At 45.3% G+C, this 26,768-nt stretch overlaps 1 protein-coding gene across 6 annotated transcripts in view; it reads right to left on the bottom strand.

Annotated features, from left to right (window-relative positions):
• ZHX2 (zinc fingers and homeoboxes 2) overlaps positions 1-26,768 on the bottom strand; it is a 75,523-nt gene that overhangs the window by 13,685 nt on the left and 35,070 nt on the right. The window contains exon 3 of one of the 6 annotated variants that reach the window (XM_071421735.1): positions 11,817-11,902. The exons of the other annotated variants lie outside the window; for them this stretch is intronic. The gene's annotated coding sequence lies outside the window, so the exon portion shown is untranslated. The remainder of the gene's footprint in view (positions 1-11,816; positions 11,903-26,768) is intronic. 6 annotated transcript variants of the gene reach the window in all.

The raw sequence follows: 26,768 nt of genomic DNA, 5'->3' as shown, positions 1-26,768 counted from the left end.
GTTTAAATAATGAAATAATCCAACCAGTATCCTCTGCTCAATGGAACTCCTGTTAAAACAGCTACAGAGCATCTGACAGGAGAATGAAGTGGGATCTTAATGGCAACTCTGTGCTTGACTGAGGAAATGCCAGATTTCCTATCCTGGCCCCAGATTGGGGAAACTGCAGAGAATCACACAGGAAAAACAAATAGGGTTTTTAGGCCTGGCTGGCACTGGAAAATGCTTGCCTGTGTAGCAATGCCACCTTCCATCAGCATAAGGGAACTGTACACTGCAAGCTAAAGGATGATAAAAACAAGTCCAAACGGTTTCTCTTGCTAAATATTTAAATCTTTTCACTCTCTTCCATCTTTACCTCGTGCACATAGCTAAATTTTACACCCTACCTCCACCAGAACAAAAGGCAAATATCTGGGTAGAAACTGAACTCCTTTTCTGCACTGCTGTTCCCACAGGCCCCTCCAAGGTGGTGGCAGAGCAGGAATTTTCCGTGGCACCTGGACACAGCTCAGTTTCACAAAGCCAAAACCCTGTGAGCTGGGGAAGTGGTAGGGCAGGGGGGAGATAGTGAAAACAAGCAGCATCTCTCCCTCATGCCACAAAACATGAATGAATCTGGAAAAGGCTGTCTAAAGATAACCAAACTTGAAGGTATGTCTAATTTAAAAGCATGGAAAACTTTAATTTTAGCAGAAAGGAAAAAGTGCATCAGAACTATCACTGCTTTGTCCTGCACCTTGCCTTCAGCCAAGGGCTGGAGTAAAGAAAGAGCTTGAACCTCCCAGGCAATGCAAATGTATCTTTACTTTTCACAGATAAACCTCACTTTTAAGAACAAACAGAAAAAAACCCAAACACTTTAGGGACACTTGTGTCATTTGCCAATCAAATATTTCTTTATTTTTTCATCTTACTGCATTGTTTGCTCTGCCCTGTGCTGGCAGAGAGTTCCCAGCACCTGGCTTCATTTGAAAATGAACAGTGGGGAAACCACCAGCATGAGGATAACTGCAAATAAGCACACAAATATATAGCAGTGTTCATTTGCAAGGGCTGGCTGATGTTTGAAGAAGGTGGAAACATTTTATTTTACTGCTTAGGAGCTCAGTCTCCACAATCAGCATCCTCTCAGCTGCACAGGACAAGCAATAGCAAATTACACCCTTGTAATTTAACACCCACACCCCCCTTGTCTGAAGATGACATTTAATATCACAAAGGTAAAAACTCCTCCTTGGAGCTTTCCCACACCCCTTCCCCAGCTTGAGGACACAGCAGCAGTAACAGAGGAGGAGCACAGAGCTCACCAGCAAGGACTTGTTGGGCACAAACTGCTCAGTCCCTAGCTTCTTCTGGAATACCATCCCACTCCATTTCACAGCAAGTGGATCTCAGCAAAGCTCAACAGAGGTGCCAAGCTGTGCCCTGGACAGCAGGCAGTGTCCACCTGCTGATCTCCACCTTGCAAACACTGCAGGTTGCTTTTAAGGCACAGACACCACCTTTTCCCTTGTCCTCAGCTGAAGAATTTGCCACACCTTCCAGGATGTGTGACCAACCACACCATGAGGGACCCCAGTGACTCTGCTCATTCCTGGATACCTTCAGCCATCTCCTCTCACAAGCCTGGGGGTCCCTGGATGCAAATGCTGTGTCCCTCTGTGTCTCAGATTTTAACACAAATGCTGTGTCCCTCTGTGTCTCAGATTTTAACACGAATGCTGTGTCCCTCTGTGTCTCAGATTTTAACACTGTGTGGCTGCCCACAAGTCATGCTCAAGTTCAGAGCAGAGCAGAAACTCTGCTATCAGAAACTAACTGATATTACCTGACAGCATCATAAACCTGCCTTGACCAGCTGCTCTTTGTCCAGGAAGGCTGCAGCAATGCAAACAGAAGCAGCACAGGGCAGAGCTGTCATCCTGCTCCCCCCCAGAGATGCTGAACTTATGTTCATTAAAGCTGTGGTAACGTTTTTCTCCTACAAGCACAAGGATGAGAGGGGAGATTCACATTTCACAGTGCAAAAAAAGAAACATGCCTAGGGTGATGTTCCTCCTTCCTTACAACTGCTTTCAGCATGCAGCTGCTACAGTAATATCAAAAAGCACATCAGCAAGCACAGCAAAAAACATGCTGTTGCTCTCCTCTGTGATAAAACACTTAAGAACATTGCTTAATTACATACAGAAGAATAAGTGGAAGCAAACCAGGGCAAATAATTCCTGCATGATTGTGACTGTAATGATTCACAAAGAAACCCAACAAACCCACACAGAAAGAAAGGCAGGTTTTGTGAATTAGGGCAGAGCTTTTAAAACAGCATTTAAGTCAGACCAGCATAGAGCTCCAACACCTCTACAGTTTTTTGTAAGCTGAATAAATCCCCATTAAAGGGGAGGTATACAGACTGTTATAGTAATAATTTTTGCAGACATGAAAAAATAAAATTGAAAGTTTGCGTATGTTGGTGTAGACATCTCTAATTATAATAAAAATCCCACATGGATATCTGTGGGATGCTGTGACCACGAATATTTTTCTACAGGAAAGCAACAATTGATAATTTTTGTTTCTTTAAAGGATCAGAGACTCACACCTTCCAAAGGTGATCAGCAAACCAAAGTGCCTCTGGGACTCCTGACTTCCCCAGCAACAAGTCCTGTGAAACTGGATGTCAGCACATGAATGGGGGCAGGAGCAAACCCAGTGCACATCCCACCTCTGCCCTGCACCCCCCTACATCACAGTCACTGAAAGACTCTGTAAAAACACAAAGATAAAACAAGAATCAAGTTTTGTTGGGGTGAGGGTGGAATGAAAGGGTTTTTAAAAGGCACCAACAGCTGCAGAAGATCCCAGAGAACTGCATGATGAAGTTAATCACACAAAAGCTGCCTCTTAACATTAACAGCTCAGCTCTGATGTGACCACTGTGTAGAGATAGAAAAACTTACTCTGAAAAACACAGGTATTTTGGGGAAAAAAACCCCTTTGTAGGCTTCACCAGAATAGGCTGTGTGGCAGCACCAGGCAATAGGCTTATTTCAGAGTACACTGCTAACAGGCTGTTCTTTTGAACTAAAATGTTCTCATTCAAGCTGCTGTTAAGCCAAAGATGTGGGGAAAATGGTGGTATGAAGACAAGAGGCCAACCCCTCCCCAGAAAAGGGGAAGTTGAATATTGCATGCTGTGAATTTTCTATTATAAGTACCAATCTGCAATCACTGGCTTGTACTTTTTTTGCCTTTTTTTAAATACAGGCTTAATTCAGTTGCTAAAAACTAGATTAGGCCTGACTACTTTTTTGTTTTCTGAAAAAAAATCTACTCATGATTAGAAACTGCACTTTACAAACTGGTTCATGCCCTGAAAAAATACTTATATTGTAGCAACGGTCACTTATTCCACCCAAGACATGGTCATAATCTTGGTGAAGGCAGGAGATGGTCCTTCTCCAGGAGGGCACACACCAGAGCAGGAGGGAGAAGAACACTGAAGTGCCAAGGTGGGGACAAAATCCATGTTTCCTTGCTTCCCAGGCACTGCCTTCTCCTCCAGAAAAAGGGCTGGCAACCCACAGCTTGCTCACAAAAAGGGACATGTGGGTAAGTGTGGTCACTGCAGCTCCCACTGGTCTGTGAAGTTGGTGCAGTCTGGGCAAAGCTTTTTTTCCTTGCAGGGTGAGCTCCTGCACCCAGAGGCACCCAGACCTGCAGGACACCTGACTGGGGAAAGCTTTTGTTCTTTGCAGTGTGAGCTCCTGCCAGAGGCTCCCACGTCCTGCTGGACCCCTGACCTGGCTGCTGCCCTGCTCTGGAGCCACAGATGCTCAGGGACACAGAAGGAGCCCAAATCCCAGTGGCACCTGGCTGTGCACTCCAAACCCACAGGGTGATGGTGGCTGCCCTGCTGAGGCCTTGCTCTCTCCTTTGGGAAGGAGGAATACAAACTGAGCTCTTCCAAGCAAGATGATGCACAAACAACCCATGCCAGGTACAGCCAGGTCCATCAGCAAATGTTCTCAACACCCACAGAGGGGCTGGGCTGATCCTCTGTCCAACACGCTCCACTGGTGGCTTCCAGGGGCAGCAAGCACCAAAACAGCAATCATGTACCCTGTCAAAATTCTCTCCTTTAATCAGTGGTGTGTTCAGTGTTTACTCCTAGGGTGGGTACTTGCATGTTCAGAAGAGAGAAATAAAGATTAACAGACTTCTAACAAGAGAAACAAAAAAGCTATAAAAACATTCATTCTAATAAGTTTAATTACTTGTCTGTGCAACTCATTGAGTTCTCATCATTGGACTAAATTAAAGTCACTGGATATAAATAATTTTTCATATTGAGTTTTCATCTAGCATGATGTGGTAGGAGGACACAGACTTACAGACACAAAGTAAAAATTATCCGTTCTGCTTAGTGGGTTAATGTATCTGGATGTATCTGTTTTTTATGCAGAAAAAAATAGTTTATCCTGTTAGAATGTTCAGCTTAACTTCTTTTCAGATACACTTGAAAGAGCAGTATTTTTTCTAGGAAATGGTGGATATGTTAAAATAAGTATTCTTTGCTTAGAACAGTTTTTAGTAATAATTTCTTATTAGTTTAGATCAAATATCTAAACAGCAACATCTGGTCCACTTTCTCCTTCATGTCATCTGTCCTTCCATAACACTGCCACCTAGACAAGGAACAGCTGTATACATTTCCAGTGTAACTATATATTTTATATATTATCATGTATTTTTTCTCCTCAGATTTTATTGTTACTATAGAGACATTCTAAGTTAAATTCTTCCAAAGCAGAAAGAACATGAGCTGCGACAGAATCAAGACATTCAATTTTTTACTTTGCTTACAAAACTTAATCAACAGTGTAGAAGTTTTCCTGCTTTAATACTTCTTACACTACTTGGCTCCCTTCTCAAATTCTTCTGCTCTGGGAACCACAGCACCCTGCCTTTAGTCAGCTGAGTGTCCACTACTTCCAAAATAAAATTATCAAGGCACTCAAACACTTTTGCAGGTGAATTGCAATGGGGAAAACAAAATAAAAATCATATAAACAGCCCTCTTGCAAGGCTGCAAGGTAGAAATGAGCTCTAAATTTCTCAAAAAACCCCCAAGAGCTCTCACTTCTTAAGAAGTAGCCCCTAGAGCCCTGCATGCCTTGGCTCTGACAAGTACATGGCACACACCACAGCAGAAAATGGGAAAAAGCCCCCAGAGGACCTGATGGAGGGAAGGAGAGAAGGCTAAAAGGCCACAAGGCTGTTTTGGTGACCACTCCTAAGAAGTGTTTAGATTTGAGGGTAAAAGAGAAGAAACTTCTGTCACCAGCATGTTGTGTCTCAGCAAGACAAGCAGCACACACACCTGTGGGAGGTTTGGGCCAACTCTGTTTGTGCAATGTGGGAAGCAGCCTTTCCATCAGCCTCATTCACCACAACTGCAGCACTGAAATAGTCTATGGAACTCCCAGGACAGAGGAAGGAGCTCAGTAATTAACAGAAAACATTAGTAACCTGTGTGTCTATAGCTGCACAGCTCCCTGTTTGACTCACTCACCCTGTATTAGAAAAGGCAGGTGGTTTGTGATTTGTGCAGCTGATGAATCACTGCACCTCTTTCCTCCCTCCCAGTGGCTTCTCTCTGTATCTTCACATTCCCCAGTGAGACCTACAGATTGGAGGATAACACACTACAAGCAGAGCAGCATAATGTCTCCTGCCACAGGATGGTTTTACCTGTGGCCCACAAGCACTGCTGTTCTCTCCTGTTCCATTTCCCCACCCACTTGCCTACACATGGGTGAACTCAACAGCTATTGCTTGAAGTTGTCTTCACTGACACTGCTTACACAGTCTGAACCTCTGCACTACTGGGAAAAATTTCAGTACATGGTAATTTTGCCTTTTAAAACATCAAGTCTGGCTTATAAACTGTAAAAACAAAAAAAAAAATTTCCTGAATGGAAACTCTTGAGCTACAGTACCAGATGCTATTGAAGGAAGAAGCCCCAAAGCTGGGTTTGGGGTACAAAGATGTGTCTTTAAAGCCCACCACACTGAGCACTTGCACAACAATGAAAGGGAAATGTTTCACCTCAACACTTCCATAAACAGGAGTTTAGACACATTTCTTTCAAAACAGGACCACTCCTGGAAACTGCCACACGACTTTTCACAGGACCTGAGCACCCAGTGACCTCCAAACTCAGCCAGGGGGTACCAAACAAATCTGATGTCCAAGGCACTTCAGGGCAGCTCCAATTTTAAGCACACAGAGTCAGCTGCTGGCCTAACTCACACAGTTCAGTGACCTGCTCTATTAGGAGACTCCTGTGGTACAGATGAACCCCAATATTTCTAGGAAGACATTTCCTTTCTCAAACCTGACTCAATTTTGTCATGACTATAGCCAGAACCTGAGCTCCTAGCCATGACAGAGACAAAAATCAGCACATGGGAAAGTTGGCTGCTGCTGGTTAAGAGGAGTGAGATGCTTGGGAGAATTCCATAGGCAGTGCTTTGCATCAGTCTGATCTCCTCAGCTTCCTGGTGATGAGCAGATTTGATTCAAATGAGGGGCACTGCAAATATCTTGCTGTAAGTAATTTTCACTCACTCTCATCTTGTCGTGTACATTACCTTTTGTTGTGCTCTGCTTGCTTAAAGAAAAGGCTGTTTTAAAAGTGGCCTGGTGATAAAAGTAAGTTCCACATTTAGAGCATCTAAAAGCAGTGACATGACTTCCACCCACCATGTAAAACAAGTATTTTTTTAGGTCCTTTCCCCTCATGTAGAAGCCTGCGTTAGATAAGTTAATGACCCATGGTGATCAGAGGATCCCACTGGTCCAATATTTGGAGGTTTTACAGCTGTTAAGATACCTATCCTCACAGCAGGACTGTGAGTTAAGGCACTGCTATTATTCCCATTGCTCAAATGGGCAATTAAGGCACGAAGAGAACATGGCAGAGGCTTTGCTAAATGGCCAAGTCAATTTACAGCTTGCTGCCACCCAAACTGGATATCAGAGTGCAAAAATCATGCCTTACCCAAGGTCTTCAGCAGGGCTGGAAACTGCAACAAGGTTTTTGGTTACTGCTCCAATCTCCAGTAAATTCAGTTTACCCTCACAAGTGGAAAACATTTAACAGCCCCTACAAAAGCAGCAGGTACTCTTAGATTTGGTGCTTTTTTGCTGGGACCTAAGTCACAAAACCACCACGACTTTCATCAGGAGGCTCATGGGAGGAAGCAAAAGTCTAAAGATAAAAGGTCTGAACTCTTCTGTTTTCTCTCAGAAATCACTCATGGGGCCAGGTGCACATATACAAGAGAGAAGCTTCTCAACCAAGGTTGCTAAACCTCCCTGTCCTTACACAAAAGAAAAGCTCCCTTCCTCTGCAGCTGCTGCACAGCAGATCATTAGCAAACCACACCAACTCCTCCTGTCCTTCCTCTGCTTGAATCATGAAGTTCAAGAACGCTTCCCCTTTACACTTTTTGCCAAAATTCTGAAAAAACAAGTATTTTAGAGAGGGTTCCCATGTAACAGAGATCTTCTTGTGACAATTCCATCTCACACAAAGTCTGTGGGCACCATCAATACACTTATTCCCTTCTCTCTGGAGGCCCTGCATGGGTTGACCCACACCATTTGCAGTCAAGAGCACACATTTTTTTCTGCTTGTTGGTGATACAAGCTGAGCATTCCTAGCATGAATCATATTATTCTTTGGCCAGTTCCTCAGTCAGCTGTGAGGTCAAATGCTGAAAAAGTGACCATCTAAAAAAAGCTTAGTTACACTGCTTTCTGTCATTTGAATCACATGCTGTGCTTGTGTTTGTTGAAGTTGTTTTACTACGTCTGCTGTACTTCATCCCTTGCAATTCCCACTCAGATCACCCCTACACATAATTTCCCCCTTATTACCTTCAAGTTTTATCTCAGCACTTTGTTTTCAAAGTGTATTGCATTATTTCTCCTTCTCTTAGTAAGCACCCAGTCCTCATACACATACAAAGCACTTTGTTTTAGTGTAACCCTAGTGTAATTGTGTGACAGAGAACCTACCACATGTTCCACAGAAGAGGCTGAGAGACAATAAATTAGGAGTCCAGCAAGATCCTTTTGAAACATTTGCATGCTTTCCTTTCACTGCAGATTACATAACACCTTCCTTACTGGCCATTTGAGGCATCTAAGACAAGACCAAGACACCAACTCCTGTCTGCCATCAGAAACCAGAAACCAGTTGAAGCAGCACTGATGTTCCAGATATTCTACACCCTATGAAACGTGAAATCAAAAGCTGTTTAAGTTATTCACCAAGTGACACTATTCTAATTTCTTCAGTTGTCCAAATACACTCCCAATCAAATATTTATTTTCCTTGGGAAAATCCCTGATTATAAATATAACTTTTAATCAACCCCCCCCCAAAAGCCAACAAAACCCCCAGAGTCAGAAAGCCTTTCAAAACTGTGCTTACTTATGGGGAAAGGGCCTGTCTGGCCCCACAGGATGCTGAGATTTCGGGTGGCTATGAACATTTCAGTGTCCCTGCAGGCACCTGGCAGGCAGGCAGGCAGGCACACAAACGCCATTTTCCCCGGAGATCACGGGGCCAAACGAGCTTCCTCTTCCTCCCTGCACACCCTGGCTGCTGCAGTTTGTCACAGGGCAGAGCCACTGCCCTCTGAGCACAGTAACAGCTCTGCTCCGGCAGGATTTGGCAGGGCCACAAAGGACCTTTGTCCGTGCCAGAAGTTGAGCGCACAATGCAATCCTTGCCCCTTGTCACACAGAGCTGGGCTTCCCTGCCTGGGCTGGAAACACTCCCCCAGTGACTGCACCCCACAGACCCAAACCTGTCCCCCTCCCCAGCATGGGATCCTTCTTCCCCTATCCAGTGCTGCAGGCTAGTGGGAAGCAGTGGCTGCTTTTGGGAGCCTTTAGTTTTGGTGAATTCTACCCAGACCTGCTGCAAGGATGAGTCTGAGTGAGTGCCAGAGCTCTGCCCTCAGTCTCTCTACACAACTTTTTCCACCTAGATACTACAAGACCACCTGAATATAAGGGTCTCCAATTCCCAGGTATATTCTTGTCTTCAAGAGGCCAGAAACTTGGCAGACTGATCTCATTTCACCTAACAGTATGTGATTCCATTGTGCAACATTCCTCTGTTTGTGTTTGATCTGCCAGCCTGTGTGTGCACATATATACAACTTTTATTTTTTCAATGTAGCAGCTCTAAATTCAGCCTGTCCCACCTCTCCCTCAACTGGCGCTTGAAATGAGGGTCCCTAGGCCAGGACAGGAGCTGCCAGCACCTTGGAGCTCTGGGAAAAGATGCCAACATGGGATGTAGGATGAGCACAGAGGATGAGCACACCCCAACACTATGCTGCTGGAAAAAAGTGGGATTTAGCAGGATGTAAATGTCTCTGCATTTTCATTTCACTCCAGAAATACAAAGAAGAAATGATTACTGAATCATTCACTAACTATTTAATATCCCAATTCAAAAGAACGAGGGATTCTTCTGGAAATATACAGCAAAAGAGAGCAAAAAGAATCTTTGGAAGTAAGACCTGATACGTATTAAAAATAGTGGGAATTGACACAGTTGTAAATACAGTGAGATTAGCACAATCCAAGCCTTTGGAGACTTTTTCCACAGCACATGATACAAAGCAGGACATGTTTAGATTCTTCTACTTTTCATCTGAAGCATCAAGGGATACTGATCAAACCAGTTCCTACTTTCATAACTGAGCTTGATCTGGACCATCCATAGCCTAGATACTTTGGCACAAAACACCCCTTATAATCCCAAACCCAAAAGGAACCATGTTTCACATGGAGAAATTATTACTATATTGAGGAATAAAATGCCAAGGAAAACAACAAGAGAAGAACTGGCTAAATCTCCCATTCATTTATTTCTAACCAGCATTTGCCATCAGAACACCTAAGTGTGACCAAGCACTTGGCTCCTCCCATCTCCTCCCACAGGTTTCAATCCCAGAGTGCTCAATGTTCCCAGCTCTGGCATCGCCTCTCTGTCTCCCTGGAGCTTGGATTTCCCCGAGGGCCACTTCATACTCCTCCAGATGAAGAAACTGTAACAATGATGCTTGAGCAATACTTGAGAAATGCAGCAAAGGAGGAGAACTGCTCCATAAAACTGTTTCTCACTGAAGAGTATTTGTTTAAACTTTTTTAAAAGAATTTTTTAAAACTCTGTTTCTTTTCCTCCTGTTCCTGGGATGCCAGGACCAGGCCTGCAGCAGCGTGCCCAGGGCTTATGCTCACCCCCACCATCTGTAGCAAACCCTCCTCCTTCCTGCTCTCTCCTCAGAGCTGCAAAACAGGCTCCAACCATCCAGTCACCAAAATCCAGTGTGACACTATTATTCAGTATTTGTTGGCCAAAACACATGTGTGCTCCTTCCAAGGGAAGGAACAAAAACAAATAACCCCCCCCCTTAATGATATAATTTCAAAAGACACTGATTCTGTGACCAGCTTGTGTTAATTTAGATGGTCACCTGGTTTTATAATGTTTGTGAAAATTCTTCTCTCAAAAAGAAACAGCCACCAAACACTCCAGTACGAACTCTGTGCAACGTGGCAGCTCTTTCCATGGCAACCCACCAGCACCAAGCCTCCTTTTCTCCACAGACTTTGCTGCACAGAAAAGGAGGGCAGGGAAAGAGCTGCTGCAAAGCTCTGGCTGTTGCTGCCACCCTGGCGATCCTGCCACCCCTGGGAACCAAAACTTTGGGGAAAGGCAGCACTTCCACAGCCTCACTGCTGAAACGTGGCTTAGCCCCAGCTGCTAACCAGCTGCTGGGTCATTTGCAGGTTGCTTGGTTTGCTGGGTTTGTAAAGCCCAATCAATTTATTTTGTTTCCTAAACAGCATGAAATATTACCTTGGTAGTTCCCAAATCATTCTCCACACAGAAGGGAGTGGAATTAAGGCAACTAGGCCAAGCTCTCAGATGGTCTCCACATGCAACAGCAGGATGGTCGCTGAGGGCATCTCCTTCTGGAGGACAGACAGACAGACCTGCCACTGCCCTGGGCAGCCTGGCCAGTGTAGAGCCAGGAGCACCCACAAGCTCCCTGATGTTCTGCTGGGACCAACTGGAAAACAGCAAGGCTCCCAAGCTTGTCTCTGCCACTACACATTTTCCTTCTAAACACAGCCCCTGCCCAGGCTCTTTGATGAAAACTTGAGCAATTCAGCACCCCCACACATGTGGGAGCTAGGATCTTGTCCTTGGCCAGTCTGAAGTTAGACATGTAGCCAAACCCCTTGTGTCACTACAGGCAACCCAAAACTGAGCCACAAGCTCCCCAGACTTCCTCTCACAGGCACTCCCTCCCTGCCTCTTCACCTGCAAGCATGCCTCAAGCACTGGGACAGCCCACACTGGAGTGGTCCTGGGTTATTTCTCCTGAAGCTTTATGTGAAGATTTAATTACACAGAAGTTTCTGAAGTTTAGGAAAAGCCATGTTCCACAGCAATAGCTGATGCTATTATTTGAAGTGACCTGACCCCAAAATCCAAATAAGAAGCAGGGATGGGGACAAACAATAGTGCCATCAGTAAGGCTGGAGATGGCAGAGACTTGAAACCAGATCTCAGAGGAGCATTCATCAGCCATGACCTCTCATATCTACTGTGGATTTTAGACATTTTTCCCAACAAAAGCATTGACAAAACAGACACTTATGTGGAGAGCTCATTTCCAGCAGATCAGCTGCCTTCTGGCAGGGAAACACTCACCCATGAACATTTCCTGAAGCAATTCCTACCTCAAAACTTCTGTGATATTCAGGGAACTAGGTCAAGACTTACTGCAGGCTTCTCACCTGAAAGAAGAGCCCAAGGAAAAAAAAAATTACTGAATTACTTTTGTGTTTTCTCCCCAAAGTTCCTTTTCTCTTCATGATTTCTTTGCCTTGTGGAAGTGATCTGCTTCTCCTCCAACACCTTTTGTCTCCTCTACCCTCACCAAAACATTCACAGAGTAAAGGAAGCTTAGGCAGAAGAAACCAAACAAACTGTTCACACAGTTCCTGGCTTGTGTGGTCTCCAGGAATGCTCCAGAGAGGGAGTCCCTGCAGAGCAGGGCTGCTTTGGGCTTGGAGGGGAATTGGGCTGTATGTGATCCAGTTCATTCTGCTTCCCTGGTATGTCCTGTGGACTCACAGCACTAAATTAAAGGATAAAATCAGAGGGGAGAGAAAGGGAACAAACAAGAAATCCTTAAAATCCCACCCTGCTCATGCAGGCCATGGGCCTCTGCCTTTTTGAAAAAAAAATATAATTTCTAAAGCAAAGTTATCCCATGTGTGGTACTGCAAGAGGAGGAAAGAGAGCCAGGAAGCAGGAACAGACTGCAGAGCCTGCAATGGAAAATCCTCACTCTGTCCCTGAGCAGTCCTCTTGTAACACTTATTTTAATAAAGTGAATATGATGAAACACAGCCCAGTTGTACACAAAACTGCTGAGAAATTGGATCCGGCTGCTGAAATCAGCTCTGGAACCCCTCCTCTCCCAATCCTGCCAGTTCACATCAGTTAATTCCATCCAAACCACCCCCAGCCAAGAAGAGACAGGAGAAATGAGACAGGATGGGTCAACCCCACATTTGATTCATCTTCAGAGCAGGGCCAGTGTGTAAATCTTTATTGGTCTCTTTTGTCACTCGCCAAGGTTCAACCATGGCATCTCTGGCTGTCCCCTAATGATGAAAGGTGACACTGACTAACAGACTTCAAGGGCAATGTCCATGCAACTTGGCCTTAGCTCTTGCATGAGCAAGTGAGAAAATAGCCTTAATATTAGGTATAAGAAAGCAACTTTAAAAGGGCCTGTTTTTTTTTCTCATCATTTGCTTTTAATTCTAGGTCTTATTCTTTTAAAACTGAATTCAAACAAGAATAGACAGATTTTCCTGCTTTTGTGGAATAAATCAGCCCAGCTCCTGAGGTCAGTGTTTTCAGACCAACACATGAAAGCAGAAGATGGGTCTGAGGAAATTCAGTGCTGGCTGATTCATCCTTTAGAAAGGATGAAGAACAACCATCCTGGACATCAGGTTTGTTCCTTTGAAGGCAAAACAATTTAGTGTTGGTATCAAGTTGGCAGGAACTGGAGGGAAAAAAAAGGCAATCCTGTCCAGACTGCCCTGAAATATCTTTTCAGGCTTTAGATGCTGAACAATGAAAGAGCCTCCATGGTCCATCAGGTTTGCACTGAACAGAAGCGAGGTGAAGGGCATCGTTCCTCGTTCACTACGTGCATGGTGGCTGAGCACTGCTGCCCTTCTCATGTCCCCTGCCACAGACATGCACACAGAGACAGGGCAGCAAAGGAAGAGAACCACAAGTTATATGACCCACTGAAATGTTCCCAGATGGAATCCACACTTCATGTTTCATAGGAAACAAAGCATAGCCTGAAACTTGTGAAAACAAAACTGCACAGCAAAAATTCACCAAAAGCACAGTATGAGAGAAAGAGTGAAGACAAAAAGTGCACTCAGATTTAATTCAGATTTGGAGAAATCAAGAGTGTTGGTGGAGGAAAAAAAAAGTCTTTTCTCCTTGGACAGCCCCATTTCAAGATGCAGGTACACACTCACACAATGTGTATCCAGCTATATAAAACCAGCACATGCCATCACTGTTTGCTTAGAGTGTAAATAGCATCAGGAAAGAAACACTTTTCAACCTGTCCCTCTGCTTGCTTTCAGTCCCAAGTGACTTGTAAGAAGGGCTGTCTGAAGATGCTCAGTAGCAGGTCAATCTTTCCCAGCAGGTAGAAGAGCAATAAATCAATTGCTTTAAAAGAAAAAAAAAGGAAAAAAAAAAAACCCCAAAAAAAACCCCAAACCAAAAAACCCCTGAGGCTTGCTGGGAAGAAGTAAAATTGGGGGAAAAAAGAGGTAAGATGAAAAGAACCTGTAATCCCTTTAATGCAGCACTGAACTTCTTCTGAAGAGAAAGCACAGTAATGATAAGAAAAGGAAAGTGAAAGAAGAAAGCAGCCCATTGACACTAGGTACAGATATTATTTTTAATGGGCATTAGGTCAGCAGGGCATTTTCCATCTGCCCTGCTTAAACCAGAGCTTGATGATGTTACATATGTGATTTTAATACAGCATTTATCCTGGTGGGACTGTAAGTTTGTTGTGTGTGTGCGTGTGTGTGTGCACATGGGTATTTTGATGGGTTTTCCTGAGGGGAAGGGCAAATTTGTAAGCAGATGATGAAAACAGCAGATGTTGGGCTGCACTTCTACTGATTTTGGGGTTGCTTAGAAGGGAGAAAGAAAGAAATCATCAGCAACAAAGGGCTGTGAGAACTTGGAGAGGAAGGGAAGAGGAGAATGAAGGAGAAACAGCTTTTCTCTCAGCCTCCTGCAGTCCTTCTGGATTCAGCTCAAATGGCCAAAGGGCAGCCCTGCTGCTCTGGAATCCCACAGCCCTGCTGCTCTGGAATCCCACTGGGCAGGGGCAGCTCCCCTTTACCAGCAGGGCCCTGGACAGGACTCCAGGCTCTTCTCCCCTGCCAAATGCACAGGAACTGCCATGACCCTCACTCCTGCCCAGTTCTTAGCCCAACCTCCAGGCCTGCCCATCTCAGCTCAGAATCCTGGACAAGGCAGCAATGATAAAATACATTTTTCCTGTATTTTTGTTAGTCATCTGATGATTCACATAGACAAAGAGATCACAGTCTTCCTCCTTCAAAAAGTCTACATAAAAAGGAAAGATCACGATTCCACATTCTGCTTTTTTTTTCAAATTCCACAGTGCTTTTCCAATCTAATTCAATAAGGACTATGCAAACTAACTGGAGCCTGCCAGAGTTCCCAGTTAGCTGCTTGACTAACACAGTGCAAGCTAAGGAAGATTAGTTGGAAGCTGAAGTCAATGTTTAAAACACAGATTAGAGACAGGTTTGGAAGTTAACTCAGAAAACCATACCCTACAACCTCAGCAATCTCTTCAGTTTAATTACCACAGCTTTAGGATACTCTGCCATAATTAGACCATACATCTCTAAAGGTGTAAAAGATCCCTGGAGAACACCACCATTAGTGCCAGCACCAGTTCCTTACATCCTTAACTACAGGCAGTGCCTTCTAGTTGAACATAACCTAAATAAACCCAAAACAAGCCCAGACTCTTTTTCTACCCATTGATAGGCAGCAGTGGTAGAACCCGAAATGGTCACTGTTTCAGGAAACATCTGTTAGACCTGAAGAACAAAGCAGAAAACATCCACATCTCTATGGGGAACCTCCATCACGTGCACGACAAGTGTGTGCTGCCATGGATGGTGCAGGGATTCACTTTCTCCTTGGCATGTGAAACTGGAGTAGGAAAAAGAGACCCAACAAGAAGTTTAATATTCACAAGCTGCTGTAAGAACCACCAAGGAGTTAACAATTTCCACTGGTTTTACTTTACAAGGGGCAAGATAGAAATAGGGATACATTTTTAAATTTAATTTTACAATCCCTGAGGATTATATTCCAGGAAATTACTCTCTTATGTGACTGTGGTTACTGCATGACATTTTGGTCACATTATCTCAGACTCCTTTTTGGCACATCTGTCAGATGGGATTCACCATATATTTAATGGCATGCAACACTGGTTCAAATATAATTTACTAGAAATATAATTTACTACAGCAAGTTAAGAAAACCTTTTTCTTATGCTTCAGGTTACAGCTTAACTCAGAAATGCCTTCACACAATACTCATCCAATTTTAAGATCTCCCATGTAGATTTCTGGAACTTTAAACAAGAAAAGAACACACACACCCCCCAAACAGATAAAACTGCTTTACATAAATTAGAGAAATACAAGATACAGTTTGACTGCACTGAATTATCTCAATCCTAATACCTTCTCCAGCATTTTTGAGTTATTCATGTAAAGTCATTTCTCTGTATGATTCCTAGGCAGGATTTCTATGGCAAGAAGGTTTACCCAGATCAACAGTTTTTCTCCAATCACAATGTCACTGCTACAAACTCAAACAAGCCCCACTCCTTGTCCCAAAGAGTTTACACACTATGTCCCTGCTAATATGGGAGTCAGGAGGACTATTAGATGTAAATTGCTTTGAAGGTAAAATAAAAAGGGTGTTAAATATTGCTGTCTTCACCAGTCAATATACTTCAAAACTCTCTGCTAACACTATGGTAAAAATAGCAATTTTGAGCAACAAGCTACATGTTCCACAATTGGTGGCTCAGGAGCAACAAGCTACACCAAGCATTACTGTCTCTGACAATAGCCCCACACAGGCAAATTTGTTTTAGGGATAAACTGAACAAATTTCAACACATGCAGCCAGACAGATTTTGCTCAAAGCCTTCAGGCAATGAGCTGGGTGTGCTTGTACCCTGCAGAGGGCAAGGAGCAAGAGGGATCCAGCAGAATGACACCAACCTTGCAAAGGGAGGAGCACCCCCTGGGAAAGGGTGGCTCACTTGGGGTCAACTGCTGCTGTGCTGAAGGTGCACAGAGCAATGTGACACCCAGCCATGATGAGGAGGGTCTTGGAGAAGGGGATAAGGAGCAGCAGAGGAGCACCAGGCACCTCCAGTAACCCACCCAGGGAGGGATGCACAGACTGGCAGCATGTGTGGATCTAGCCATGCTGTCAGCCCCCTTTTGATCAAGTAAAAAAACCCAACAAATCAACAAAAAACCAATTCACCAGATTCATCCACAGGAATACAAAGCTCTCCCACCCCCACCTTCCAGTTGTCTGGAATAAAATCTAGCCTTTGTAGAGCAGACACAACCTAATTTTCCTTTGTGTTCCGTACTCAAATCTCCAACGTTCTGGGTCTGTGTTGCCATCCCAGCTGAGGCTCCCACCAGCAGGAAGCACCAGGGAAAGCCCCAGGACACACAATGAGATCTTTGCAGAATGCTCTGGCCAGCAAACAGGACAGCTGGCTCCTTGGCTCAAGCAGATTTGGGAGTATCTAAGAAGGAAAGTGCAGCTAATTACATGAACTCCTTGAACATCTCAGTTTCCTGTGAGGTGACCCAGGGCTGTCCCACCTTTCAGAGCTCTCAAGGCTGAGTGTTTGAGGACGAGCAGAGGCACAGAGTGCTGCCAAGGTTAATCCTCTGAGAGTTCTCTGGAAAGCAAACCAACAGCAACCAAGGAGGCTGCACAGAAGAAGGTGGCTCCTCCTGGACAGAGACCTGGTGTTCCACAGTTGTGGAGGAGACACAAAATGTGAGCAACTCAGTAAACAGCCCAGGAGCCTCCACCTCAGGAGGCACTACACCAGGACCAGCTGAGGCCACAAACCTGCACTGCATGGGGCAAGAGCTGATGCATTTGCAATTTCATTTCTTGCAAAATTCCTAGTATTAGAAAGCAACACAAAAGCAGCACATGTTAAAGGAGAGGTTCAGTCAGCAGCCAGTTTGTGTAAAGTCACCTCAGTGCTCAGGGTGTTGAGAAGGGGTCCTGTAAGGAACAATCTGTAGAAAGTTGCAGAGTTGTGCTGTTGATGCTCATTATGATGATGTTGCCACTACTAAATTTACTGGTGTGTTTCAGCAGCCAGGGAAGAGCACAGAACACCTGAGCCCAGTGCTCCATTCCCCTGACACATCCCAGAGCACAGCACACAGACTGAGCAGGAGAAGCCACAGGTAACAGGTATCTACCCATGACCAGCCTCAGACACCTGATGGGCACAGCTCTGTTTGCTGGCAGGCAAGTGATGTGTGGCAGAAGCAGGGACTGTGATTTGCAGGGGTAATGCACCAGCTATACCTTCCAGTTGCTTTGTTGCATGTTGTTTTAATTTTTTCTTTTATATTTGCCAAGTGGGAAGCCCCAGTCACTGGCAGTGGCACAATAAGGCTCCTCTCACAGACCCAGCACTTTTGAGCAAGGAGAGCATGGATGCACAAGAAGAGGGAGGTGCTAGACAGGTATGAAACCAAGCCTGCATGAGTCTGAAGCAAACTAAGATGCTGGAATGATCACATGGTTCTCCCAACCCTGGGATGCTGCTGAGAGATGCAGCCTTGAAACTATCAACCCTTATAAATGAGATTTTTTCAAGTTTATTACTTTTGCAACCAGCTTATGAAACCCTCTAAATACCTTCGACTTGTTTTGCTATTTAAATGCTCTCTGGAGTCTCTTACTCTTCTACCAAGAGGAGCTAAATCACTGCTTCCTTCCCCCTCTGCCACCACTGCAGGTTTTTGGAGGTCACCATCTCCCTTCTCTCCATTTATTCTGTCCCTGAGTGCACAGCTTGGTGTGTACCAGATATATCACAAGTGCACAGGGGCTGAGCACAGGGCTGGTTTGTTTCTTTCCTGGTTAGCTTCATGCTTAAAGGACAGGCTGAAGCTGTTCTCTGCTGGGAAAGGAGATGAGCCCCATCATCCCCTGGTGCTTACCAATGCCCCCACCATGGTGGCATATCATATCACATGCCAGGGGATGCAAACCTGACCCCCAGCCTACCCTATCTCCTTCCTGTGCTCAAACCCACTCTTAGGAATCCCCAAAGGTGATGGAGGTTATGGCAGGCTCTGGAAGCTTTACACTGCTTTTAACACACAGGGTGTACCTCTGATTTCACTGCCACCTCTGGGCTAGCATGAGCCTAATGTATGCATCAGGAGTTTGTCCAAATGACACCATTACTCATCCAGACTCAGCTGGAAAGAGATTCTCAGAGATCCTCATGACATGCACAAAATGCACCCTTCAGATTTTCACACACAGCAAAGGAAGGTGCTTTTGGATCTTCTCTTACAAAAAACGGCAGAATTTGTACAGTAACAGATAAAAACCTATTGCTGCCACAGCCAGCCCTACATGTTACACTACCACTGCAAAGATTTCTTTCTTTATGAAACATTCATAAAGAAGCAACACTTACTAATAAGGGTGTGCTCCCTTCCACCCCATAGGCACATAAGGGCTGCTTCTCACCTACTCACAAGTGCTTTCCCCAGTGCCTTGGGAGTATTTTTAGAGGGCTGATCCTGGCTCATTGAAGTCCTCTGAAATTTTGCTACTGACTCCAGCAGTAGCAAGATCAAAGAAGAAAGCTGCTTCTTCTCTGCACTCCTCCAGTATCAGAGGGATGGCCTGTCCATGGCCACTCAGAGGGCTCTTTTTTACTGAAGGTAAAACCACTGGAGGTGTTGAGGAATACATTCAGTGGAGCTGCAGATTTGAGCTCCGGGTGGAGGGAGCCTGAGGCAAGAGCTGGCAGTGACCCTTTGCACAACAAAAGGCACAGAGGACCCCTGTGCAGGAGCCAAAAACTCAGCAGGAAGAGCCCAGACTTTCATGCACATAGATTGTGGGGATGTAAAAGCCCAAGGATTCCTTTGTTTGATGTCCCACCTCCAGAGGCACCAGTTCAAGCTGTTATTCTGTTATTGCACCATGATTATTTTAAGAATCCAGACATCTGAGACTCTGCTGTGGGAAATCCTGGGTTGAGCTGATAAGGAAGTCTGGTGTGACTGTCTGACTGTGGGGAGGCAAGGGGGGCACCCCTCTGCCACTGGAACCACCTGTGGTGAAAGGGTTTCGGTGCTGTGGGTGCAGCTGCCAAAGCAAATCCTGCATGGTCAGACAGGAAAACTTCCTCAACAGGACAGCAAGGTCACATCAAGTTGGGAATCTACTGAATGCTTTATGGAAGAGCTAAAAAAACCCCAACCAGCTCCTCTTTGCATTCACATAGTCTATAATAGCTAATACACACTTACTAGATAAAATTACATACATAATGTGAGTAAGATAAACGACATTTTAATCCTATATTAATAACAAAGACAATAAATGCAAGGCCATTCCCTGTCCGGCTAGAGCTCGAGTCTCCTCCTGTAGCAGGTGCTCTTTCCAAGCATTGCACCCCCTTGTCCTTCCCTACACACACTCAGAGCAGCATCTGAAATGCAGCTGCCCCAAGCACAGCAGGGTTTGATTCATCTGCTGCAAGCCTGGCTGGGTTTCAGAGCGTGGCAAACACAGATATCTGGTTTGAGGCATGCAAGGAAGAGTGTACTTGGAGAATGCAGACAGGAAACGTGCCAGATTGTTTATACCTGAGTCATAACTAATGCTGACAATGAAAACTGAGTCAACTCAGAGACCACCACTGTGCTCAGTGCCTATGGGATGCTCCAGCCTAATGCCACTAACAGGGAAATTGGGACTAAGCACAAATTACCCATATAAACATCACAGTTGTTTCTGTGAAAGTGTTGGTGATGTGATACCCCCACTGTATTTGCTGTGTTAGGAGACAGGAGCTCATTCTCCAAACCACAGCAGACTCACAGGTCCAAGTGCTGCTGCTATCAAGACCTTGGGCTCCTGATTTCCAAGAAACATCTCCATGAGTGAGCAGCCACTAAGAAAACAACACTACCAAAAACTACTGATGGTAGCAAAAAGAAGGAAATGTCTGGAACAGGTGGAGATGGAAAGCTCCAGGAAAGTTCATTGCAATTTTTGTCACTTCCAATCACTCTCCTTTCAATTCACTGAACTCTATTCTATCCCTTGATATTCTTGCTTATCAGGCAGACATGGAAACAGCAGTGCACCTTTGAAATCCACTGGGAGCAGTGAAGAGGAAAGCTAGCAAAGCCTGGTTTAGCTTTAAGGGGAGGGGATGAGGGTTTAAGTGAGGGGAGCAGATCCCAGGCTTGGTTAGATGAGGATTTGTGACAGACCACAGACTTGCAATGCAAGGTGTGTACATGGATCCCAAATCACAAAAAAAAAAAAAAAAAAAAAACAAACCCAAAACAAAAACCCCACAAGCCTTGGGCTTCATTTTGGTGGAGTCCTTGTTACTGCAGTATCTATGAGCACTCACTTGGGCAAGATGTGCCCCCTGCTCCTACACAGGGCTTTCTGCCACCTTGGATCCACCTTTATCCTCAAGGGAGGGAAAGTCAGACATGCCTTAGTGCCTTTCACACCTCTCCAGACTACATGCAAGTCCCAAATTACTGTAAATTGAAAATCTGTATAGCACATTGCACCTATACAGGGAGGCTGAGTAGATGATGCTGAGCTGAGGACCTGACAGGTAAACTCTCTCACAGCAGTCTGTGTTCACTGTAGAGCATTTATTTCCCCTCATAAATCACATTTCAGCTTTTCCAATCCAACTCCTTTGCACATCTACCCAAACAGAAATACAGGCTCCCACCTTCTACTTTTTACCCCTCCTGATGATCTTGACTTCCCTCCTGGGGAGCAGCTTTCCAGACCTGCCACCCATCCCAGCACTTGAGAGCATTATCCACCAAGGACTCCCCCAAATCTCTCAGCACCAGTCCTGCTCCACCACACAGACTCCTGGCAGAGCCATCCCTCCCCAACAGCCCACAGCTCCCCTCTGCTCAGGGACAGGGACAGCAGAGCTGGCCTGACCTTCCTGGCTCCCCTATCTGCTGCCCTGTCAGTATTTTCACTATCAGCCACACATAACCTGGGGCCATTTCTCTTAGCAGGTAGCCCAAGCAGGATTGCTATTCTGCAGCACTTGTCTCTGTATCCTTTGCAAAATTGGGCCATTTGATGAAAATTTCAGGTAGAAATGTTATTTCTGTACCTTCTTACAACAATTCCTATTTCAGCTACTTACCCCACTGCCTTTTGACATTTATAAGCATCACTGCTCAGACCTCTACCCTTGCCAGGGGTAAACCCTTCAACCAAACCCTTCCCACCTCCTCCCAAGGAATAGCTCCACAAGTTCCCTTTGGTCAGGGCATTTGGTTCAAAGCTCTCAGCCCCCTTGTCCCCCTGAGGTAGCCTGATCACATCTGCTAACAGAGCAGTACTCACCTCCTCCACTCCCCTGGTAATGCCAGCTTCATCCATCTGCTTGTCAGCTTCCCCCACAACAGCCACCGCCTGTCCCCACCCATGCGGCCCCTCCAGCATGGCAGGAGCTCCCACCATCCCACTGCAAGCCCAATGGAGACCCACACTTGCTATGAAAATATGAAAATTTGGGTTTTGCAGTGTGTCAGGTGCTTGGTGGTAGAAAATAAAAAGGATTTCTTCCCAGACCTCTCAGGAAGCAGCAGCTGAAACAGGTGGCTGCAAGCATGTGCTGCTCTGTGGCTGTCACCATCCACCAGAGACCCTGCCTCCATCACAGCTCCTGCCATTTCCTGGGATCACCTTTGGATTAGATGAGGTTGCCATCAGTTAGCAGAGGGATTCAAAAAGACATGCAAGAACTTAGCAAGAAGTATGGGATGCAACTCAGAAGGATTTTTTAAAGAACTGCCTAACACACCCATAGTACTTGCTGTATTACTGCAGCAATAATATAATCACTCTAGTTTTGGTCATGACAACACACCTTCAGTGTAAACAGCAAGGAAAGCCTTAATTCTGTTCCTGGCTTGCTGGAACAGTTTAGACAAATCTTTAGCACCTTAGTTTACATGCCTGGGGACTGGTTTTGTATATCCTTCTGAGCTGTTAAATCCCAGATGCCCAGCTGTGAGCAATGTGTAGCAGAGATTTGCTGTGCTGCTTTGGAAGGGCCACCTGACACTGTGTGACCAGAGCAGTGTGATGAGCAAGGACCTTCTGCAGCCTGGAACACTGTTATGGACCACTACAGAAATTGTACAGGTCATCTTTGGTCAGGGTGGCATTCCCCTTGTCCACTTTTCCCCCATCTAGTTTATGGCTCAGAGTCAAACGGGAGAGACAGACAATTCTGAGGGCTATGCTTGTGATCTGCCTCAAACATCTGTCCAAAAGCAGGGTGAAACATCTCTGCAAATGGTGCAGTCTTCCAACTGATGCTGGAAGTGGTTAGACAGCTACTATAGAATAAACACTTAACTTATAGGCAGCTGGGGTGAAACACATCCTAATCCATCTCTCCAGGTTTACTTTCACTCATTTATAAAATGGGGTAACAGCAGCATCCCAGAATCTCAGAGTGAGAGGCTGAGCTCATGGATCCCTGGGTCTGGGCCAGCCACCACATATGGTACATGATGGAGGTACAAACAGCCTCAGACCGACCTGCACAAGTCACAACCCTCAACACCCTGCCCTTGCCCTCAGGAAATAAAGGTGCTACCTTCCAAATAAGGTTTCAGTACAATATTAAGGAATGTGATGTGAATAGAGACGAAGTGTGCAATACTGAAGTTAATTCCTATTTCACAGGAAATAGGGGCTGGAAGGGAATCCCATGAGAGCAACACATTTATTTCATTATTATATCACAGACGACATTAAGCATCCACTGAGTCCCTCAAGGCAGAATTCTTGCATAAAAAGCATCCTCATTTACCAAGTATGATAGAACCTGCAACTGTTCTATAAATAAAGGTTATTTACAAAGAGCTGTTAAATATTTATTTTTCTCTGGAGACTGAGTTCTCTGTTCATTTGTCTCCGCTGAAGAATCATTTGGTATCAGGGAGCAGAGGAGCTCACCTAAAAAAAGACTAGGAATCTGTCCAGAGCCTGATCCGGACACAGCACCAGCCTCCTCCACAAGCTGGCAAGGAAAAGCATCCAACCTGACACAGAGGGAACACGAAGCAAACAAAACAGGAATGAGCTCATTGGGGAGGCAGAGGTAGAAGAAGGAACACCAGTGATACAGCAGTGATTAATAAATGCTATCACACTGCTTCGTCCTTACAGGGCTGCCTTGGCACTGCACATTGAAAGAAGTGACAACCTTCAATTGTGAAGAGTAACTGCAGATTTGCATTACATTTGCTTTGTGTCTTAGGAACAAGAATACATCTCTCACAACCAATAAATTAGTGATTTTTTACTTGGGTGTTTTTATTTTTTTAATTTTCTGAAGCTGACAGATCAGGGTGGGGGACACATGACACAGGCTCAACCAAAAAAACCCATGGCTCTGGAATAGACTTCACTGCTAACCCTTTGTAGTAGTAACTGTAATAGTTCTTACTCCAGCTTGCCAAAAGCTGTTTTAATTAAATATTAAAAAGCTATTTGTTAAAATAACGTTTCCATAGCAACTAGAGAAAGCTAAAATACCCTGGTGCTTCTGACTCACAGCATATTAATCAACCAGCAGCTATTATATAATGAGCACCTCCCTGCAAGCACCAGCAGGAGCCACGGCACCGAGTGCCTGAATGCAGAGCTGGACTCTGCTCTGTGTTTGCTGCCTGCTCCCAGCACAGACCTGGGGAGTTACCTGGGCTCAGCCCAGCAATCACATGCCCAAACATTCTGGGGAAGCCATGCTGGAGTCCCCAGGGTCAGTATGTCCCTGTGGGGCACAGAGGGGGTGGCACTGGGCAAGGGGAAGCTCTGGTGAGGGTCACACAGACAGTGGCCCCCACAGGCCTGCAGCAGTGAGGGGCTGAGGTGGCTCCTTCCCAGCAAGCCCCAACCACCTACCTCCAGTGCTTGTCTTGCAAATGCAGTGCTCATACCACATCTATTTCTCTAATTTATTTAAATTTTTTTAACATAATTTGAATTATTTTTTGTAGCAAGCACCTTCCTACTATTAGGCCAACTGTGCAAAACTGAGTAAGTGATTAAATCTTGCAGGGACAAACAAGCTCTGCTGCTCAACCAGAAAAGCTTATTTCACAGATTCAAGAAACAAAACAAAACAAAGAACAGCAAACAACCACTCCCCCCTCACATCTAATGCCCCCAAAAGATGAAAAAACCCTTCTATTCTCTATCCATGTAGCACAACAATGGCAGCCTCAGCCACCCAGCAGGTAAAGCTGCCTGACCTGGCTGCTGCTGGCCCTTGCTGCCAGCCTTTGGGAGGCTTTGCCCCAGGACACAGCTTGTGTTAGAGCAGGGCAGTGTCCCCCAGTGCCTTGTCTATAGGAGCATCACCACATGGTCTGAAGGGATGGGAACAACTGCAAAGGGAGTTGAGCAGTTGAGGCCAGAGCAATATTACCTCAGGGGAAGAGTACTGGGGGAGAAGTGCAGGTACACTGATCAGATGGAGCTGGAAACCACTTTTCTCCTCCTCAGTGACTCAATTTTTGCTTTTAAGCCCCCTTCCTCCTTTCTTTCCAATGGAAGAGAAATATCTAACCACGCAGTTATTAGCCAAAAGGAATGTAATGAATATTACAGCATCTGTATGCCAGCTTTGGTTTCCTGCTGCTTTGTTTGGGTGTCACAGACTGTGGCTATGACAACCACAAGCAGTTATTGGACTGATGTCATTTGTGACATCATACTTAATGGAAAAGAAAAGGAAGAAGAGACAGTATCAAAAATAAGAAGAATGGAGCAAGATCCCAAAGGACCACCACACTGGGGCTGCTGGAGAGCCAGGGAGAAGCAATCCCATCCTTACCAAAGCCCAGGCAGCACTCAGCTCTGGGGAAAACCTGCCCTGGGCTGTGATAGGAACTGCAGATTTGCAGTTACATGAATGAAATCCTCTCACCCCTTCTCATCTTGGAGCTGTAATGGAGGCTTTTGGCTGAGCCTCATCTCCCCTGACTAAATTTCTCCTGCTCTCCAACCAACTTCTCCTCCACATCTTCCTCCTTCAGTTACAACAGTATTCCTCTCCTTTTAAAAAATAAAACAATCTGTCCAAAATTTCCAGACAGTTGCCTGATCAAGCACTGGGAGAATGAGCGTTGGTTTTGTGAGGAGTGCACTGTCTGGAGAGGTGGCTTTGCTGGTGACAAGTACAAGTGACAAAAATTTCAGGGCTGCCACACCTACAGCCCCATCTCTTGCCCCGTGTAAGAGCAAGGAGGTAGCACCACTGTTGCATTTGGCAAAGCAGTTTCTGTACACAGTTCTGGCATCCCTAACACACTGTTGTCATTTTATCTGCAGAAAATGCTTCCAAATTCACTGCTCAAGCTCCAAGAAACAAAAATAACCCCAAATTAATCTAAATCTCATCTGATAAGAGAACAGTTTACTGCAACAAGTATATTTTTTTTGAAGTCACACATCCAGAAGCCTTGACATTAAGTGAGTTAATTTTTCCAAGCTACTACTGCCCAAAGGACACTTTCTCTGTCCTCCTGCTCCCCCACCAGACCTGCTGTGCCTTTGTAGTCCAACACTGCAGCCTGCCCTGGGCATCCTGTGACCTGCAGGATCTCACCAACCTGTCCTGACACAGGGCATCCTGGGGAGGGAGAGCAGCCACAGAACCACCTGAGGATGCTTCTCCCCAAGCACCTACAGCCTGGAGGGACCCTCCCCTGCATCCTCCCAGGGCTTGGTTCCCCACCAAGAGATGGCTCTGCCATCTCTGCAGAGAACAAAACTTCATCAGCTGAATTCTGCCCATAATAAAGTGGGTATTACTTTTAAACAGCAGGACCGAGATGCTGCCTTACCAAGGGATGGTGAATTAAAGCCTCATGGGTGAAGCAACCACCACTCACAGCTTGCTCCTAACTGTCCCCAGGCACACTGGAAGTGTCAGGAGCTTCCCAAACCTTACCTAACAGCTCATAACACATCTCTTGGTCAAGGCCCCTCTGCAAGGATGCCAGTCAGAGCCACCCCAAGCCCCTGTTGACACCCACACTGCCACCCCTCACCGGGCACAGGCACCTCTGGGAGCAGCCACTGGCAAGATTCAGCTCCAGCTGCTGGCAGTCAAACTCAAAGAGAAAGGGAAATGACAAGAAAGCCTCTTTTTCC

This window comes from Agelaius tricolor, unplaced genomic scaffold, assembly GCF_023055355.1.
Source record: "Agelaius tricolor isolate 1412-34295 unplaced genomic scaffold, bAgeTri1.0.p SCAF_2, whole genome shotgun sequence".
NCBI lineage: Eukaryota > Metazoa > Chordata > Aves > Passeriformes > Icteridae > Agelaius > Agelaius tricolor.
This window is presented reverse-complemented; position numbering and strand designations above follow the sequence as displayed.